This window comes from Spermophilus citellus (genome assembly GCF_964194105.1).
Source record: "Spermophilus citellus genome assembly, chromosome: 3".
NCBI lineage: Eukaryota > Metazoa > Chordata > Mammalia > Rodentia > Sciuridae > Spermophilus > Spermophilus citellus.
Window position 1 is genome coordinate 166503708 of NC_138184.1, and position 22278 is coordinate 166525985.

At 34.3% G+C, this 22278-nt stretch overlaps 1 protein-coding gene and 1 pseudogene across 2 annotated transcripts in view; one reads left to right on the forward strand and one right to left on the reverse strand.

Moving 5' to 3' along the window:
- Window positions 1–22278, forward strand: part of PCLO (piccolo presynaptic cytomatrix protein) — a gene marked incomplete at both ends in the record, with an annotated part of 403276 nt that overhangs the window by 33540 nt on the left and 347458 nt on the right. The window lies entirely within an intron of this gene.
- Window positions 7624–8870, reverse strand: LOC308645260 (heterogeneous nuclear ribonucleoprotein A1-like; annotated as a pseudogene). The gene has a single exon. The product of its transcript is annotated as a heterogeneous nuclear ribonucleoprotein A1-like (transcript).

Sequence of the window (22278 nt, forward strand, 5' to 3'; positions counted from 1 at the left end):
GCAAATGATATAATGTATTTTGCCTTAATATTTGCTAATATTGGAAGATTATATATGTATATGTATATATACTTATATATACAGATATGTGTGCAAATATATGTATGTGTATCTTGAACCTAAAATATAAAATTTCCTTGGGAAGAGGTTAAGACCAGAATACCACAAAATACCTAAAATGACCTTTGTATGTCATTGGAGAAGATGACATACACTGTTGCACGTTCATATATAAAACTGTGAATCACATTTGCCTTGTCAATTTTTTGAAAAATAAGTTGTAATGACGAGGGGAAATAGAGCAAGCAGGAGAAGTAAAACAATGATTTACACATGGAATTAACCACAGGAATAAATATAATTTTTTTTTAAATTTCTGTGTGGAATGCCTAAAATTGGACTTAAAGACAATTTGCTTCTCTGTTGTATTTTCAAAAATGGGATGAGAAATCATGTTTATGGACAGTTTTGTGTGAGAGGACATGCTGTTTCAATTTGCCAATCTGGCAAACCACAGAAAGATGTTCATTTAAAGCATCCTCCAGTTTTTTAAAGTAAAAGAATAAGATTTTAGCAGCTTTTACAGGTCACAAGTCAGTAATGGTTGAGGAAGTTTACCTTTAAAATTCTGGAATTAAATTTATATTCACTTTGATTACTTTCAACCATGTTGGAGTAACAACTATCATACATTTTCTAACCATTTTCAGTTTATCTTACTAGTTTATAACTTTATAAGTGGAAATTTTTTTTCAACATACCAAATATTGCCACTTCTCTCATCATTTCAAATCATAAGCAGTTTTCTTTTATACCTGCAAAAAAATAGAACTACTCTACCTGAACCACACTTCAAAAGAAAGTTAATTAGAAGATTCTATACAATACACCTTTGATTGAGTAAACTGCTTGCAGGAGCACTTGTTAATTTTTTTCACTATTTCCTCAGCCTTCATGAAACTCTGGAATTCTTGACACCTATTATATGTCACATATTTGTCATTCTGTTCTAGTTTAATCCATCAACACACTATAATACATAAGTACAAGAAAAATAACATGCTTCATTAAAAAAAATTATGCCAAAGTAATTAGGTAGGTATTACCTAAGTATACAAACCCTTTAACAATAGACTTACACAACTCATAATAGTGCCAACTGAGCCATGCAGAACAAACGAATGAACATGTTTTGCAGTTTTTATAAAAGAAATCCTCTATATAAAAACCTTGCTCACTTTTCAGTACACTAAACCACTTGAAGTTTATGTTCTCATGTCACGTAATTCACTAACTAATGATCCCAATATAATCTAGTATTATACCTGGTTGAATAACCTAGAACAGGTTTTATTTTTTTCAGAAGTGTTGTTCATCGAAGCATAGACCACGATAATGCTATACTAAACTAAAATCATGTTCCTTGGTCAAGAAAGTTTACAAAATGCTTCACATTTAGTCCACTTATAGATATGACTTCCATGTATTAATATATTAGTGCAATGAGAAATTTTACAATAGGATATCATTTAAACTATATTATAAATTTATTTTACCACATAATCACTTATGATTATGTATATGATTATATAGTAAATGATTATGCAGTAAAATAAATTTGTAATATACTTAGTTGTTTGAGAAATTGGTGTTTTAGAAGACATTTGTTAGGAAATGCTGAGGTAGACATGTTTTGAAAACATTTTGTCATTATGGAAGAAATGGAAATTTGCTTGAGTTAATGAACCAAACCCAGAGCAATCAAACCATGTTTGTATGTTTAAAAACAGAAACAGAGCAGATGAGAGAAACCTTCCTAATTAGATTAAATAACATTGTTTAGGGTGAATCATGAGTACATAAAAACCCATGTGAGAAAAATATCCTCAGACCATCTTCTCATCATCTCTGCATAACTTAGAACAGTGGCTCTTTGCAAAGACTGTTGACATTCCAAAAGTTTCTCATCTGTAGACTCAATTGCTTTCTTATGACCTTTTATTGTCTCATTAAAATACTAAATACGCTGACCTGTAACCTCCAAACTAATAGCATGATGGTTTAGAGTTCTGACTCTTTTGAGTTAGGACTCAACTCAAATTCTTGTCTGACCACGTATTGGCTAGTTGTATGATTTTGAGTGAGATATCATTCCTCAGGTTTTTACCTATGAAGAGTATTCTCACAGATGCAGGAGGTTTGTTTGTCCTGTTTTTGCCCTAAACAGTGCTGGACACATGGAGACCCTTAATAAACATTTCTGAATGAATGAAAGTAGAAATAACTATGAATTCAGAGTGTGGTTGTATTAGATGAAATAATCTACTTACTCTTCCCAGCCTTCCTAAGCTGACAGCATAGTATTTTAAATATTAAACAGTTCATTCTTATTTCTAGAATTCTTGCCTTTGTCTCCACAGTCATAAATTATACTGTCCAGAGAACATTTCCACTGAAATGTAGCAGAGAGGCTTCATGTTCCACATGGCCTATGTTGGGTTCATCCTCTTCCCTGTGTGTTCCTCAGCTGTTCTCTGCCTTCTTGAGAAGCACCACAACTCTTCAGAATCATTTCATCCATCAGAAGCAAGGGCTTTCAATTCTGGTCAATTCTTCCTGCTAAACCTCTCTCTGTTCTGTTATCTCCTTCTAATCTTCATTATAAGAGATTTGTTTGCTTATCAACTTTGCTATGCAAAAGACAAATTTTTTACTTGAGGAAACTCAGTTTCTCAAAGTTCAGCCTCCAAAAAGTTTTGATTATTTGTGGAGTTTCCTTATTTATTAAATTCTACTAATTTTTTTTTAATTTTTCCCCCCTATAGGACCATGCTCAGTGCCACAAGCAGAGTGTGTACTTTCAGTCCACCATGTCTCTTTGCAGGCCTCTAATGCTGTCCACTAACCATGCCTTTATCTCTTCTCCATTCTTTCAGATTCATCTAAAAACTCACTTCTCCTTGTGCCCTGCTTCATGTTCCCTAATAAGCCTTCTTACTTAGCATTATGATTCTCTGTTCATTTGTATGAGCTCACCAGAGTGTGAACTGGGGAACACAAGAATTAGTCTCCTCAGCACTCTTAATGCCTGTATGTGGTAGGTGATCAATACACATTTGTTTAATGAAGGAAAAACAGCCTTTTGGCAAATGGCTTGTTGAGTGAAACACATGATTTATGTTAATAGAATTATAATTGTATTTAGAAATGGCTTCATTTGGTTCTATGTTGGATGCAAGGATTTTTAAAGCCCTTGGAAAAAATTTTAAGTACTAATATGCATCTCTACTTTTTAAGGTATGGAAGGATAATAGTGAGGCAGTGCTTCTTTTTATGTTTGGAAAAAATGTGGTTTTCAATCATTTGCTTATTATCTCCATGAGGCATATTCTGACTACCTTATTATACTTACTATAAGTGCCTACTGCCTTCCATAATACAGTATTTTTACCCTGATCTTATCTTTTGTTTACAGCTCTTATTATTGTTTAACATAATAGTTAACTTATTAGTGTATTATTCCTTACTAGAATGCAAATTTTATAAATATCAGACCCTATTTCAGGTAACTAGTGCATAATAGATGCTAACTAAATGTTTGTAGAATGTAAGAATTCTAGATAATTATTACTGATGTATTATCTGGAAGATTGGTTAGCCTCATATTTGGTTAGTTACAAATATTTTTAACCAGTTTATGAACTGATTTTTGTCTTGGTATGCCACATATTAATAGGTGAAGAAAAAAGTACATATCATAAATATTGGAAAACTTTTCAAATCTCATTTATAAAATTAGGCTCATGGGGGTAAAGTACCTTTTCTTAAGGCTGAGGGATAAATAAATGAAAATAAGCTTCAAAGTAAAAAGACATTTGGCTTGTAAATTTATAGAGTGGTTAAGATGGTTCCTATGGTGGTGATTACCTGTGCTTGGAAATCAGCTCAGCAATTTCCTAATCATCTTTTTTTTAATTGTTTTTTTTTTCTTTTAGTTATATATGACAGTAGAATCCATTTTGATAAAATTATACATGCCTATTCTTATTCTAATTATGACCCCATTCTTGTGGATGTACATAATGGTGTAATTCACTTAAATTTTTTTCATATGTGTACATAGGAAAATCATGTCAGATTCTTTCCACCGTCTTTCTTATTCCTCTCTCTCCTCCCTTCTCTTCATTCACTTTGTCTAGTGTACTAAACTTTTCTTCTTCTCCCATCCTCTTATTGTGGTTTAGCTTCCACATATCAATGAAATCATTCACCTTTGATTTTGGGAGTACTGTCTTACCTCACTTAGCATGATAGTCTCCAGTTCCATCCATTTACTAGTAAATGTCATAATGTCATTCTTCTTTATGGCCAACTAATCTTCCATTGTGCATATATACCACAATTTCTTTATCTATTCATCTGTTGAAGCAAACCTAGATTGGCTCCATAGCTTAGCTAATTTGAATTGTGCTGCTATAAATATTTATGAGGCTGCATCATTGTAGCATGCTGATTTTAAATCCTTTGGATATGTGCCAAGGAGTGGGATAACTGGGTCAAATCTTGCTAGTACAGATTCCTTAACTTCTTAGGGCTGGGTTGTTGTAAGAATTGAAAAGTAATACATTGAGTTTTAAAAGCATGTTCATGGCACTAGAAACAGCAAAAATGAGCATTCGTTTTGTTAGCAACAGATGTTAGGTCCAGAAGGTGTATGGTATCAGGGTACTTTTTTTTGCTAAACAGTTGAGTTAAAAATGATTTTGTTCTGGCTGAAGTGTCACCTCTAAGAGGAGTTGGGCTGCTTAATAAAATGAATTTTGGTGTTAAAAGGTGAGTGAGGACCTTTACTTCAAGCTTGAAAAGTTATTTCAGATTATTTTATATAATGTGATGAAAAGTAATGGGCCTTGACCAGAGAGAGAGAAAAAAAAAGGCCTTGATGTTGTTTTACTTGCAATGTAAATGCTGCTCTATTTTTACTTATTTGATGGGCTTTTTTCCATGGCTGTGTTATATTAATATGAATGCTTTCTTTACATATGAAAGGAGCAAAATATCTGTAAGATTTTGAACAGAGTTTTATTGGAAGAAATTTTATCATGGAATTGCTTAAAATGAGTATACTTGGAAAGCCTTAGAAAATTGCTGACAAGCGATTACCAACAAGAATATATTGACATGAGAAATGCTTACTGAAACTTGTAGCTAAAAGTCCAAATTTATGTAGGCTATCATCTGAGATTTATTTTCTTTTCTGACATTTAAATAAATTGTTCCTACTTTTGTATTTCTATATATTTTGGATTGAGAAGTTTTATTATTATCATGACTTTTTGCTAAATGGTTCCCAGTATCCAGAATTGTTATAATAATTTATCCCAGTTCTTAATAAAACAAGCAGACATTTCCTAATTAAAACACTCTGTCACTCTCAGTGAAATGTACCCATATTCAACAAATTTTCCTCATGAAATCCATCTTAGACTCTGAGATGGATTTCATCCATCTCTCACCTGAGGAAGGGCCCTTTGAAGAACTCACTTGATTAGGTTGAACCTAATTGGATAATCTATTTTTTATTTCATCATAAGTCAGCTTACTTGAGCAGCAGAATCCCATCGTATTTATTGTTTTCAGCCCCTCAAAGGGCAGAGAATCAAATAAGGTGTGTATACTAGAAAGCAAAAAATACTTGAGGATGAAGGGGTAGAATTAGAGTTGTCTACCAAGCAATTAAATCATTGGATCTCTTAAATGAATTTTATAGAGAAGGTAACATTTATGTAATTGATTCTGTCTGGATAAATTATAAAGGAAAGAGGTTTACTTTGCTGAGAGTTCTAGTCTTGAGTTTGAAAGGCTGCATCTTGCCGACAGATCCTGTGCAAAAACATGGGACCACATGGCAGTAGGTGTGTGTGTGTGTGGTCTCTCCTTTTTCTTTTATAGCTACCAGTATTCAATCATGGGGGCTCATCCTGATGACCTTATTTAATCATAAACACCTCCCAAAGGCCCTGCCTCTGAACATCATAATCGGATTAAGTTTCTGCTCTCTTAATACCAAACAATGGGGATTAAATTCCAACATGAGTTTTGAAGAGGAAAAAACATATTTAAATCACAGCTCAGTGCACACATACATAAATATATACCTGTAATTCACTGACATAGAAATGTAAAGTAGAACTGATTTACCTTAAATTCCATGGCAGGGAGAATGACTGAAAGCAGCACCTGAAGTTCTCAGTATGGCATCATCTCTCCTTTAAGGTCTCTTCATAAAATCAGTAGTGTATCACCCTCTTTATTTAGGATAGTAACAATAGGTTTATATGATTTATAGCTCAATGCTCAATTTTACTTTGTGATTTTATTATTAATTTATTAAATGAACTAGTTGATGTTAGAAATTAGATTGTAGAGTTTCCCCAAGGGGGTGAGAGGGACTTAATAGACTTTAGCAGCTGACTGGATGTGTGGAAGTGGAAAGAGAAATATGACCCCATGGCTTTTATCCTGGGATTGGGTTAGCCATTGTAAAATCGAGGAAGATTTAATTAATGATCAAGTAAAGTGAAAAGTTTGTGTTCAAAGGGAAGTTAGATTACTCAAGTCTAGGTCACAAAAGATATTTAAGGGATAATCATCTTGTTTTGGGTGTTGTAGAATAGAAATTATGTCAAAGTCATGAAGTTATAATATGGAAGGAAACAACATAGAAAAGCAGACAGACCTAAGAGCCAGAAAGGTCAGGTTTAATTTAGGAAAGAGGAAATAGGCTACACTGGCATATTGACTGATTAAAGAGAAAAATTAGGCAAAGGCCTTTGAAAGTAAAGGAAAAAGAAATATTTAAGGAAAACAAGTGATTAAGTGCCAAAAATATGGTGATTAAAACTGGTCTCTTTAATAGCTGTATTATAAATTATTACAAATATTTTTAAATAGGCCTGTAAAGAACATTTTGGGGTCTAATTTATAGCATTCTTTTTAAATTTATTCTTCTTAAATATATATGACAGTAGAGTGTATTTTGACATACATACATGGAGTATAACTGGTTCTAATTAGGATCCCATTCTTGTGGTTGTACATGATGTGGAAGTACACTGGTCATGTATTTATATATAAGCATAGGAAAGTTATGTCTGATTCATCCTATTATTTTCCTATTTCGATTCTCTGCCTTTCCTTTTATTCCCCTTTGTCTAATTCATTGCACTTCTATTCTTCCCCTCCCCTTTCTCCCTTGCAGCCACAAAGAGATGTGTGGAAGTGTTAACATCCATATATATGTTAGCATCCACATATCACAGAAAACATCTGGTGTTTGGTTTTTGGGGATTGGCTTATTTCACTTAGCATGATAATCACCAGACCCATTTATTTACCAGCAAATTCCATAATTACATTCTTCTTTATGGATGAGTAATTTCCACTGTACATGTATACTACATTTTCTTTATCCATTCATCTGTTGAAGGGCACTTATGATGGCTCCATGGGTTGGCTATTATTAATAGAGTATTCTTTCTTTTTTTTTTTTTTAAAGACACATTTATTCAGCGTCATGATCAGACTATTACATTTAGCAATCAATAGCATGGGTGCAAAAAAAAAAAGTCTACATTAAAACCCTTTGTTGGAATGCTTTACACTTTCCACAGAACAGAAACTAAAATAACCTGTTATACAATTAGTTACAAATACAGTCCTCGAGTTTTTTTTGCCCATATACATGAGTATTGTCTAAACCATGTCTTCTTTGTAGCAGCTAGGCCCTGCCACCACTGTGCTTGGCTGAGTTCACAAATCTGTTGTAACCTGTAGCTTCCCTGTCACTTCTCTGGCTCTCCTCTCCTGCTAAGCTTTGTTTCCTGGCAGTATTAAAACCTTCTGCCACTGCCAGAGCTACTGCTGCTGCTGGAACCGCCATAGCCACCTTGGTTTTGTGGTTTGGCAAAATATTGGCCTCCACCACCGTAAGGTCCAGAGCTTCTGCCTCCAAAGTTTCCACCCTTCATGGGTCCAAAATTTGATGACTGATTGTTGTAACTGCCCAAATCATTGTAGCTTCCACCACCTCCAAAATTGCTTCCATCATTACCAAATCCATTGTAGCCATCCCCGCTGCCACCATATCCACCACCACCACGACTGCCACCAAAGCCACCACGACCACTGAAGTTCCCTCCATGACCGAAATTATCATTTCCACCAAAACCACCTCCATGACCACCATGGAAGTTTCCAGAACCACTTTGACCTCTTTGGCTAGATGAGGCACTAGCCATCTCTTGCTTTGACAGGGCTTTCCTCACTTCACAGTTGTGGCCATTCACAGTATGGTATTTCTGAATGACAATCTTATCCACAGAGTCATGGTCATCAAAAGTTACAAAAGCAAAGCCCCTTTTCTTTCCACTGCCTCAGTCAGTCATGATTTCAATAACTTCAATTTTCCCATACTGTTCAAAATAATCTCGTAGGTGATGTTCTTCATTGTCTTCTTTAATGCCACCAACAAAGATCTTTTTCACAGTTAAGTGGGCTCCTGGTCTTTGAGAATCTTCTCATGAGACAGATCTCTTTGGTTCCACAACTCTACCATTCACTTTGTGTGGTCTTGCATTCATGGCTGCATCCACTTCCTCCACAGTGGCATAAGTGACAAACCCAAAGCCTCTGGAGCGCTTGGTGTTTGGATCTCTCATTACCACACAATCCGTGAGTGTTCCCCATTGCTCAAAATGGCTTCTCAGACTCTCATCAGTTGTTTCAAAGCTCAGCCCTCCGATGAATAGCTTCCACAGCTGTTCGGGCTCTTTAGGGGACTCTGATTTAGACATGACGGCAGCAGGAAGACAGACTTTAAGGATGCTTTCTTGGCGTCGTCCACGGGCAGAAAGCTAATAGAGCATTCTTGAAAACTTAACCAGATAAATGACTCAACAGAAAGGTCACTGCTTATTCCAGAATTTTCTTTAGTAGTGAAAACAGAGTTGCAAAAGAACCTTAAACCCTACCAAGACCATCATTTCCAACAATAGATATATACACATAAGGAAAGCATGGCATATTGCGATTTATATAATACTTACTAAGCATTCACTCAAGTTCTAGGTTCAAAGTACTTCATGTGCAAAATTACATAAGGTTGCATTCTTATTGTCTGTTTATGTAGAAGGGAAAACTGAGAATAGGGAAATGGCTAAGTTCATAAGCTAATATAAGACTCAGAATAGAAATTGTAACCCAGACAGTCTGGCTTCAAATTTAGAAATCTTAATTCACCTGCAAACTTCTCTTTCAAAAACTTGATGGAATGTTATGAAACCACTAGAATAATAATATAAAATAATAGTAGTATTTAAGAATTTCTATAGTTATAATACCAAGAAAAATGTGGTTTTGTTATTATTGTAGTAATTTATAAGGACTGGATGAACTTTTCTCAGGAAAAAATAAATGGATTAAAATGATGGGATTACATTCTTTAAATTTTTGTCTTGGATCTTTTAAAGCTTATGAAAATGAGAGGTTATTGAGCATTTAACTAGCTAGAATGTGAACAGTGTTATGTTAATATCAGAGGAATATCATATGAGTAGGTGGGTTGTACATCATCAAAATAACCATATTTGAAACAGATGCATTTTATTTGTTTTGAAGCCAGATAGCTGGAAAGATCACCTACATTAATATCAAGGTCACAGAAGATGGTTGGGGAAGTTAGACTTCAAGCTATCAGGAAGCTGCTGAAGGTCAATAGAAGTGGGACTCATACATTGGCCAATAATGAACCAATAGAGATTTCCAAAGAGGAGAGCAGTTTGTTAGGTGTTGAACCATGGTTGGAAAGTGGTAGTGGAGAGCAGGAAATACATCGATTTCCTAAGTCCATCATACTCCTGGACAGGTTTTTTGAAAATCAGACTAAGCCAAGGATAATTAGAAAAAACACACCAGTTAAATAAATAGATACGTTACTGTGCTAAAACATGGTTCGCTTGTGGCATATTGAAAGTATAATAAAATTGGGGATATGTAGGTATTTGGTTTGCCTGTAAAGGTATGGGGTTAAGTTCTAGGTATAGATAAGGGTATCTTAATGTGATAGTTGGACAAGTACACTTTGATAAGTAATTATTGTTTATAAGCACAACAAAGTGAGGAGGCTAAGAGAGGGGAGAGGAAGTGAACAGGGACCAGTGAGAACTAAAAAGGTGTCTAAATTTCAGAATAGTTACATAGAGCCACTTCAGTTACTCACAGATGTTTCTAGCTCCAATACATTTTTCAACATCAGCATGGTTCAGGTGTAAATTAATGATGGAGGTGTTTTAATTTAACCGTGGATGTTATTGGCGATGTATATTGATTAATCATCCCCAGGTTAAAAAAGTGGAGAAAAAGAATATTACAAAATAATGCAAAGAAGGAATCTCACTAAAAATATCGAACATGTGGGGATGGGGTGGTGGCTCAGAGGTAGAGCACTTGCCTGGCACATGTTAGACACTGGGTTCAATACTCAGCACCACATAAAAATAAATTTAAAAAAATAAATGTATAAAAAGTATTAAACATGCATCCTTTTCTGCTTTTGAAGATTAAAAAGTAAGTATTGAATTTAGTCTGCTTCAGAATTATGTTCTTGCATCTAGTATTCAGAAAATATTTTGTATATCATTTGTGTAATATTTTTTAATTGGCAGAATTTATATTTAAGATTTCGTTATTATATAAGATATTATAGCACATATAATGGAAAATTGAACTTTTAAAGTGGAAGTTCCATGTTGAATTTTTTTATGTGAATAGAATACTATTTCTTTGGTATATTAAAACAATATTATAAATAATTTTTAGAGATGGGTTTTTTTTTTGTATGTATACACACAAAATATTTCTTTGACTTTATGTAAATTATTACTTTGTCTTTGCCATCTTTTAATAGCTATAACTGTTGCCAAAGAATATGTACAACGAATTATAATTTGAAATTCTGTGAGTGTGTGTATGTGTAATTCAAGCCCGGTTTTGTTTATTTATGAGTTAAGTATCTTACAAGGAATAAGTTTTCTAATGAATTCAACTGGGTTTATTTTTGGATTTTAAAACTCCAGATTGTCAACTCAAAGTTAATTTTGAAAGTGACTAGGGATTGACTTAAATAGATATTTTGGTCATGATTAATTTATAATTGAAGTCATTTAATTCTAAGCTAAGGCCAATAATAAGAAAAGAAGCAAATGCTGTTCTAATTTTTGTATTTGACCAGTGACAGAAGGGTAGACTTAGGTGAACTAGAGTGATGTTAGTCTTGAGTCAATTTTGAATTCTCTCCCAGCTCTTGATTTCAGTAGGTCCACCATGACAGTGATGGGTGGCTGTGCTCCGGAGATCTCTCCCTGTTATGTGGTCACTGACACGATAAAGCATGTTTGCCTGGCTGAGCAGATGCTGCTCTTCTGTTGGCTTCTTTAGTAATTCTGTCACATTTCCACATCACTTGTCATTAAAATGCAGAAAATTTCTTTCTTTTAAATACTTTTCCATTAAAAAAAGGTGGAATAACAATTGGTAAGAAATATATTCCGTTGTTTCAGTGTCCTGACATATCTATGAATGATTATATTTTAAGCTGGTGAATCTTTTGAAAAATAAAAGCTACCCCCAAAGACAGCAGAGACTAAGAATTTGACCAGTTAAATAATCCTTGATAACTTTTGTTATACTTAGTGGCTTGCCAAAACTATTGCCATTGATATTTTCCAGGGATGGAATCTAAATCAAAAAAATTCTGGAATGTTGACTTACATTGAAAAATAAGTAATATTACTCTACATTTATGATTAGATTGTTTTTTCTTCATTCGGTTATGAAAAGGGTTCCATAACAAGCCAGAACCTGGCTGCACAGTTAGTTATAAGAGGATGAGTATAAAGGAATCACATTGACAAAGATGAAGAGCACTTATATCAATATGTATAGTGACTGCTTTTTTTTTCTCTTTGAAAATGCAATAAGCTTGTATTTAGTACATTTCTCCAAAGTGTTTAGATGTATTTACTAATCTATTTGTTTAATGCTTCAAATATAAAACAGGCATGTAAAAATCCACAGACTAACAGACAATTTTTTCAAAAATACTTTTTAGTTATATATAGATGGACACAATACCTTTATTTATTTATCTTTATGTGGTGCTGAGGATAAAACCCAGGGCCTCATGTTAGGCAAGTGCTCCACCACTGAGCCACAACCCCAGCCCCTAACAGATGATTTTTAAGTGATCAAAATCGCTAAATAAAAATGATAAACCACACTACTAACAATCACAAATGTTTAATATATTAGGTCATATTGGTTAAAAAGCTAATTTTTTAATCACAGAGAATAATCAGAATTTTGAATATCATTAATTATGAGGAACCTTCAATAACAATACCTTTCTCATACTTATTTTCATAAATGTGCCTGGGTTTTTGTGTATATTATTAGAGACATACTTCTGGAAATGTTGACCTAGTTAAAATTACTATAGTCCATCAAAATCGAATAATCATAGGAAATAGATTTATCTATGTTTGTTTTTGTATTCAGACATTTTATTGTTTCATAAAAAGTTTTAATTAAAAATTTAAATGCTACAGGAATTTTTTATAAAAGCAATAGTATGACTTTTACCCTTACAAAACTTGTAGTCCATGGAAACAAAAAAAAAAATATAAAAATGACCAATAAAATTATACAGTAATAATTACTATAGTAATAATATGAAAAAAAGGTGTTATAAAAATACAGAGAAATGAAGAATTTTGTATAGAGTAAAATTTTAGCTGGCCTGGAAGGTAGACGAAGCTTTTGTGATAGAATTTGCTATGTTTTGGTGTTCAGGAATCTGAGCATTCTTGTAATTTAGAATAATGCTCTGTTTGGAGGTTTTGGTGGGAGACAGTTTTGTCCTATAATCTAGAGGGAAGGGCAAGTGCCTTCCCTGTGGTGGCAACTCTGTCAGCATAGCATTCCTACCTGACTGTTTCTGCATCTCGATTTCTGGTTGCTCTGGTCCAGTCTGTTTCCTCTCTCTTTTCCAATATTGTGTTTCCATCCTTCTATTTTGAGAACTACATTTAGTCTTCCGTGAAAAAAAAATTAAAAATGCCCCCTTTTTCCTTGTTTATCAGAACAGGATGTTTGTATTTGCCAACATGGACCATTCTCATTCAGCTTTCAAAATTGAATTTGCCAGAAAAGATATTTCTTGACTTCTACAGTGCAAATTAAGCAAAGAGAACAGAGAAAATCCTGTAGGTAGGGCTTTCTCTTCAAATCAGAGAAGAGAGAAGGTGAGAGGAAACTATTTACTAGCTCAAAACTTTCTTGGTTCATGGAACCTTTAGTTCTTCATCATTTTTTCCTTTTGCCCCTAGGCAAAATGAAATGTCTAATATTTCCTTTAATTAAGAATTAGGAGCCAAACAACAAAATACTAGCAGTTCATGCAATGTCTGAGAGTTGTCTCTGCTGTTCTCTTGAAAATTTACATACCCTGTGCCCCTGGTAACTCACTATAGTATCTAAGGTTCCTCCACACTGTATCTGGGAAGCAGAAACCTAAAGGATTCTCAGCATTTTGTTGCTTATTTAAAAACTTACACTTCTCACTTCACACAATATTTGCATGAGATATGCAAATAAAACACTGAAGTTCACAAACTTAGGGTAGACTAAGGATGTATAAATACTTAATATGGCAGAATTTTGAACCCAAATCTTTATTTTTATAAGGTATACTGACCATAGCAATTAGATTTCATGTTTAGGATATATAGATTTATAAGGCTAATGCAATGAAAATAAATACTCTTTTTTTTAAAAATGAGCAGAAGATAGGCATGGTGGCATAAACTTGCCTATAACCTCAGCAGCTAAGGAGGCTGAGGCAGGAAGATTATAATTTCAAGGTCATCCTTAGCAATTTATCAAGATCTTGTCCATAAAAGGAAGAAAGAAAAAAAAAAGGCTGGTAATGTAGCTCAGTGATAAAGCACCCCTGGGTTAAATCTCCAGTACTAAATAAATAAATAAGCAAGCAGAAATATAACTGTCATGATGAAAAAGAGTTAGTATATTCTGTGAGTAATCAAAATTTTTAATCTGTTGCTTTCAAATAGTTCTAGAGCATAGATTCTATAAACAGAATGACAACTTTTTGTTTGCATTATAGTTTACACTGTACAATTTATCCTATTCTTGGTAAACAATGTATGTTTATTTAAGTTTCTATTTTTGTTGAAAATTAATATATAAAAGTGATATTTTACACAAAATTTATGCTATCATAGGAACAATTATGGTTTTGCTGTTGAAAAACTCTGAACTTCTTGAATTCTGCCTTTTGATGATTCATTTGCTCATTCTTCATTCATTCATTCAATGGACATATTTATTGAATACTTCTCTAAACATTTTATTTTATTGAGAAGTTTGAAAGTAATATCCAAGATGTAGAAGCCTTTTTCCAAGTCTGTGTTTTGATCCGGGCATTAGTTTTGTCACTTCTTCCTTGATCCTGAAACAACTGAAAGGGTAGAGTTCAATAACATTAAGAAAGTGTTGGGTTTACAGAAATAATTCTATAATATTATAGAAGTTTAAATATTCACTTTTGAATTCAGGAAAAAATATGGATGTATTTTTAGGATGATTAAAATCAGTTCCTTCTGATTGTTTTTGGAAAATATAATTAATTTCAAATGTTAGGTAGCTACTATAGCCATGTGACAAATTTTTTTCAGACATGGTTTGGGTGTCTCATTAATAGTTTCTGACTAATAGCTTTCATTTATAATCACAGCTATCTTGGGTAAATCTTAGATAGAGTATGTGTGTTATTTAGTGAAGAATCTGGTACATTAAACTACATAAAAGAATAAAGTGAAATGCAATGTATGTGTATTTTGTTAAAGTGGCTGAAAAAAGACTTATTAAGAATTTACCACTTTGTTTATTCCTCCTAAAGAAGTTATTTTCCTTTAAAATCAATCAAGTATGATTTAAAACCAAATAAAATATTTTGAATCTACTTATGTGGCCAAAGATATACTCACATTTCTATAACATATTCTTTGGTGTGATTTTTATTATTTTATGTCTCCCTCTTAAATTTCTAAAATTATCACGCTCTTAAACCATTTCCAAATAAATTGAAATATGAAAGTGTTGCTTCTTTTTCAAAATGTCCTGTACTGCTAGAATATGTGTTTGAGAGAACAAAAGAGTTTAAAAGCCTAGAGGCTCTAAATGTCCTAGTGAAGAAAACAATTTCCAATTTTAAAAAGCATTCTTGGGCTAAATGTCATAATCACTTAGACAAGTCTTGGGAATCAATCGGTGCCTTAGGACATTTTTCCTGAAATTTAATTTAATTTTTTTTACAAAGTATAGGGAAATATCTTTATTTGGAGGAAGTGAGGTTTCTTCAACTTCAAACTTTAGCTTAATGCAATAAACTGGTTTGTGCCTATAATAATTAATGATTGAGGGGAGGGTGAGGAAGGTGTCCTTGTGTTTGCTCTTGCTTAACATTTTATAATTTAGTTTTTCTTGATCTTGAGACAACATAATAAAATCACTTTAAATTTGAGTAATCATTACTTCCCTTTAATAATTTTATAATCAGAAAAGAACATTTGAAGTATTTACTATGGTTTGGCAAAGTTAGACATTGCATCCGTTTCTATGTCATCTTTAGTGAATGGAGTACAAAGGCACCTGCCTGCCATGCTGGTTCCAATCTATGGCAGAGACAGGAAATAGAAGGAAAATAAATAAATCCTACTAAAATCATGGGGTTCACCAAGGACCTCTCTGAGGTAAGATCATTTAGCTGAGATCAGTGAGAAGAATAAAGCCATGGAATGGGAGTTGGGTACCTGAAAGGCAGTCCAGGCAGAAGGAATGAATGTTACAGAAAGCTCTGAATGTTACAGAAAGCCAATTGTGATTTAAGTAGAGTGAACCAGGAAAAAGTAGCATGAGATGGCACTCTCCCAGGCCTAGGAGACAGATGTTTATAAATAACCTTCATAAACAAGTACATTGGTACAGATTGAAGTTTACCTAAGAATTACTTCCTCATTCACACAGATGTGTTTTCTGATGAGCTTGTTTTAGGGGTAAGTAGCTAAGGATTATTTCTCTATTTTTCATATTTGTGGTAGTTGTAAATTACTGTAATGTTTTATTTTACCACAAATAATTTCTAGAATGCCTTTGAAAACTTGAATGTGAATGTTGTTTGTGCACAGATTAAATAGAAACATTCAGAGTCTTATTTTCTGATAACTGCATGGTTCTCAAAATTTTACATCTTGGGCTCTTCAGACCTCTCAGTACTACTTAGATAGTCCTTCACATTGTTGATGCTTTTTTCCCTTTTTTCTTTCTTCTTTCTTTTTTTGACATAATACATGTTTATTATTGTTTTAATATAAGCTTGAGTTACACAATGATCAACCACCAAATCTGAAGGGGAAAAAAAACCCTACAAGTTAACGGACAGCTGATTTTTTTGTGCACTGTTATTAAGAAAGATCATGATGTACACAGTCAAGACTATGCTGTTATTAGAGATATTAAAGAATCAGAAATATTAAAGAAATATTAAAGAATCAAAGAATTACACACCTGTAATCCCAGAGGCTTAGGAAGCTGAGACAGGAGGATTACGAGTTCAAAGCCACCCTCAGCAATAGTGAGGTGCTAAGTAACTCAGTGAGACTCTATTTCTAAATAAAATACAAAATAGGGCTGAGAATGTGTGTGGCTCAATGGTTGAGTGGCCTTGGTTCAATCCCCAATAACAAAAAAAAAAAAAGAAAAGAAAAGAAAAAGAAAATCAAATAGTCTCAGTTTTAATGAGTCAAGGATTGGATGAAGGATATTCTACTTTAGATGATAATGCTTATAGAGAAAGAGGTTTGACTTCTGACTCAGATAGGATGTGATTTTTTTTCTTTTTTTTTCATTTTTAGTATTTTATTTTATTTTTATTTAAAAAATAATGGCTCCTTCACCACAGTAAGTTTGAGAAGCCCTAGCCTAGACAGTGGCTTTCTCCTGCTCAGGTACCAAGGTTAGACTTACCCGGGGTTTCTCTACAAGGCTTGTGTTGCCCCCATTTTTTCCTCCTAATTTTTTAAAATTTATATATGACAGCAGAATGCATTACAATTCTTATACATATATAGAGCACATTTTTTTCTTTTTTCTGGTTGTGTACAAAGTATATTCACACCAATTCGTGTCTTCATACATGTACTTTGGATGATAATGACCATCACATTCCACCATTATTTCTAACCCCATGCTTCCTCCCTTCCCCTCCAACCCCTCTGCCCTATCTAGAGTTCATCGAATCCTCCCATGCTCCCTCTCCCTATGCCACCATGAATCAGCCTCCTTATATCAGAGAAAACATTTGGCATTTGGTTTTTTTGGGATTGACTAAGTTTACTTAGCATCATCTTCTCTAACTCCATCCATTTACCTGCAGATGCCATGATTTTATTCTCTTTTATTGCTGAGTAATATTCCATTGTGTATATATGCCACTTTTTTTTAATATTCATTCATCTATTTCAGGGCATCTAGGTCGGTTCCACAGTTTAGCTATTGTGAATTGTGCTGCTACAAACATTGATGTGACTGTGTCCCTGTAGTATGCTGTTTTTTAAGTGCTTTTGGTATAGACCAAGGAGAGGGATAGCTGGGTCAAATGGTGGTTCCATTCCCAGATTTCCAAGGAATCTCCGTACTGCTTTCCATATTGGCTGCACCAATTTGCAGTTCCACCAGCAGTGTATGAGTGTACCTTTTTCCTCACATCCTCTCCAACACTTATTGTTGTTTGTCTTCATAATAGCTGCCCTTCTGACTGGAGTGAGATGAAATCTTAGAGTGGTTTTGATTTGCATTTCTCTAATTGCTAGTAATGATGAATATTTTTTTCATGTATTTGTTGATTGATTGTATATCATCTTAGAGATTAGTGATCTTATGTGTGAGGGGTAAAGATTTGCTCCCAAGATGTCACCTCACAGATTGTTTCTTTTGCTAAGAAGAAACTTTCTAGTTAAGAGTCCATCCCATTCATTGATTCTTGATTTTAATTCTTGCGTCAAAGGAGTCTCATTGAGGAAGTTGGGGCTTAATCCCACATGATGGAGATTAGGGCCTCCTTTTTTTATTAGATGCAGAGTCTCTGGTTTTATTCTTAAGTCCTTGATCCATTTTGAGTTGAGTTTTGTGCATGGTGAGAGATAGATGCATATGGATTTCCAGTTTTCTTAGCACCATTTGTTTAAGAGACTATTTTTTCTCCAATGCATGTTTTTGGCACCTTTGTCTAATATAAGATAATTGTAATTTTGTGAGTTGTCTCTGTGTCTTCTATTTTGTACCATTGGTCCACCAGTCTGTTTTGGTGCCAATACCATGCAGTTTTTGTTACTATTGCTCTGTAGTATAGTTTAATTCTTTAAGTCTGTTAATGTGATGTATTACATTTAATGATTTGTGTATGTTGAACCAACCTTGCATCCCTAGGATGAATCCCTCTTGATTGTGGTGCACAATCTTTTTGATATGTTTTTGTATTTGATTTGCCAGAATTTTATTGAGATTTTTTGCATCTATGTTCATTAGAGATATTAGTCTGACATTTTCTTTTTTTGACATGTCTTTGCCTGGTTTTGGAATCAGAGTAATATTGGCCTCATTCTATAAAATGAGTTTGGAAGTACTCCCTATTTTTCTATTTCCTGAAATAAATTGAAGAGTTTCGGTATTAGTTCATTCTTAAGATGTTGTAGAAATTGGCTATGTATCCATCTGGTCCTGGGCTTTTATTGGTTGGTAGACTCTTGATGGTGTCTGCTATTTTGACAATGAAATTGATCAGTTTAAATTGTGTTTATCATCCTGATTCAATTTGGGCAAACGATATGATTCTAGAAATTTGTTGATGCCTTCAGTATTTTCTATTTTAATGGAGTACAAGTTTTCAAAATAATTTTTAGTTATCTTCTGTATTTCTGTAGTGTCTGTTGTGATATTTCTTTTTTCATCACGTATGTTAGTAATTTGAGTTTTCTCTGTCCTTCTCTTTGCTAGCATGGCTAAGGGTCTGTCAATTTTGTTTATTTTTTCAAAGAATCAGCTTTTTGTTTTGTCAATATTTTTGTTTCTTTTGTTTCAATTTCATTGATTTCAGCTCTGATTTTAATTATTTCTTGTCTTCTACTGCTTTTGGTGTTGATTTGTTCTTCTTTTTCTAGGGCTTTGAGATGTAATGTTAAGTCATTTATTTGTTGACTTTTTCTTCTTTTAAGGAATGAACTCCATGCAATGAACTTTCCTCTTAAAACTTCCTTCATAGGGTTTCAGAGATTTCAATATGTTGTATCTGTGTTCTCATTCATCTCTAAAAATTTTTAATCTCCTCCTTGATGTCTTTTGCAATCCATTGTTCATTCAGTAGCATATTATTTGATCTTCAGGTGTTGGAGTGGATTTTATTTCTTATTTTATCATTGATTTCTAATTTAATTCTATTATGATCTGATAGAATGCAGGGTAGTATCTCTATTTTTTTATATTTGCTTAGTGTTGCTCTGTGGCATAGTATATTGTCTATTTTAGAGAAGGATCCATGTGCTGCTGAGAAGAAAGTGTATTCTCTCGTTGAAGGATGAAATATTCTGTCAGTTAAGTCTAAGTTATTGATTATATTATTGAGTTCTATAGTTTCTTTTTTCAGCTTTTGTTTGGAAGATCTATCTAGTGGTGAAAGAGATGTGTTAAAGTCATCCAAAATCATTGTGTTATGGTCTGTTTGACTCTTGAACTTGAGAAGAGTTTTTTTGATGAACATAGATCCTCCATTGTTTGTGGCATATATATTTATAATTGTTAAGTTTTGTTGGTATATACTTCCCTTGAGCACTATGTAGTGTCCTTCTTTATCCTTTGTGATTGACTTTAGTTTGAAGTCTACTTTATTTGATATGAGGATGGAATCCCTGTTTGCTTCTGCAGTCCATGTGAATGGTATGATTTTTCCCAACCCTTCACATTCAGCCTGTGTATGTCTTTTCCTATAAGAAGAATCTCCTGGAGGCAGCATATTGTTGGATCTTTTTTTTTTTTTAATCCAATCTGTTAGTCTATGTCTTTTAATTGGCCAGTTTAGGCCATTAGCATTCAGGGTTATTTTTGACACGATTTGTTTCATCATTGTATTTTATTTTCTCTTTGTGGAATATTTTGCTGAGCATGTTTTGTAGTGCAGGATTTCTAGTTGTAAATTCTTTTTAACTTTTGTTTATCATGGAAAGTTTTTATTTCATCCTCAAATATAAAGCTTAGTTTTGCTGGAGATAAGATTCTTGGTTGGCATCCATTTTCTTTCAGAGCTTGATATATGTTGTTGCAGGATCTCCTGGCTTTGAGGGTCTCAGCAAGTTGAAAAATCTGCTGAGATGTGAATTGGTCTCCCCCTATATGTGATCTGATTCCTCTCTCTTGTGGCTTTTAAGATTTTATCTTTATTCTGTATGCTAGGCATTTTCATTATAACGTGCCTTGGTATAGACCTGTTGTAATTTTGTACATTTGGTGTTCTGTAAGCCTCTTGTATTTAGTTTTTCAATTCATTCTTCATGCTTGGGAAATTTTCTGATATTATCTCATTGAAGAGATTGTGCGTTTGTTTGGTTTGAAACTCTGTGACTTCCTCTATCCCAATAACTCTTAGATTTGGTCTTTTGATGCTGTCCCATAATTCTTGGATGTTCTGTTCATGGTTTCTTACTATCTTCGCTGTGTGATCAGTTTTATTTTCCATGTTGTATACTCTGTCTTCATTATCTGACATTCTTTCTTCCAAGTGATCTCCTCTGTTGGTTATGCTTTCTGTTGAGTTTTTTATTTGATTTATTGTATCCCTCATTTTGAAGGATTTCTGTTTTTTTTTTTTTTCAGGCTCTCTCTTGAAGTAATCTTTTGCTACCTGTATTTGCTCTCTTATCTCATTGTTGGAGTGATCAGTCTTTGCTTCTATTTGCTCATTTAGGTCATTCTTTAATTCACAGATCATTTTAATTATGAACCTTCTGAACTCTTTCTCTGACATTTCATCTACTTCACTGTCCATGGGTTCTGTTACTAGAGTATTCTGGTTTGTTTCGGGCACTTTCCTCCCTTATTTTTTCATGCTGTCTATGTGTCTTCCTTTCTTCCAGTGTTGATGAAAGATATTACAGTTTCTACCCTACAATCTTGTAGTATCCATGCAGATTATATGTACCTCACCTGCAGCTGTCCCTGGATGTATGGTACTGCACCTAAAGGTGGTAGCAGCAATAGCTGAGGTATCTTGAGATAGCAGTGCAGGTGCCCAAGATGGACGGAACGTCTTTCAGAGATGGGGCTGAAAGGGTAGGCCTCACACTGTCTTTGGGATGACTGCTACTGAGATGCAGCTGCTTCTAGGCCCTGTCTGTTGTCAAAAAGTTAGGGGCTACTGTGTGGGGAAGACTGTGATGATGACAGCAATGTTCCAAGATGGATGTTGGTTAGGCTTAGGCTTCCAGGTTGGTGGGGCAGGGAGGCAGTGGGGGTGGCGAGGAGGGGGTTGAACTAGGACCTACCCTGAACCTGGGTCTTGTACAAGTTGGTGTGGACAGATCTGGGCCAGGCCTAGACTCCCACAGTAGTCTGCTGTTTGGAAGAGGTGGTCCTATGCCAGAGGCTGGGCTCCTGTGGGTGCCTGCTGGTGGAGGGGTAGACACAGGCCTACTGTGAGCCTGGGTCCCACACAGGTTGGTGTGGGTGGATCTGGGCCTACAGGTAGTCTGATGGTCGGAATGGGCGGTCCCTGTGCCAGTGGGTAGGCTCTGGTGGGTGTCTGCCCCACTGGTGGAGGGGTGGACCTGGGCATACTGTGAGCCTGGGTCCCATGTGGACTGGTGTGGGTGGTCTGTTGATGCTTTCTTATACTTATTTTATCACAGTCCTTAAAACTAAATATTTTTAAAACAATTTTCAATTTAGGTAATATTTTAATTGTGTAAAGAATCACATAAGATGCACCCTACTATAGTTTGAATGTGTCTTCCAAAGTTAATGTACTGGAAATTGATCACCCATGCAGCAGGGCTGGGAGATGGGGCAAAAAAGGAGTATTTGAATTGTAAGGTT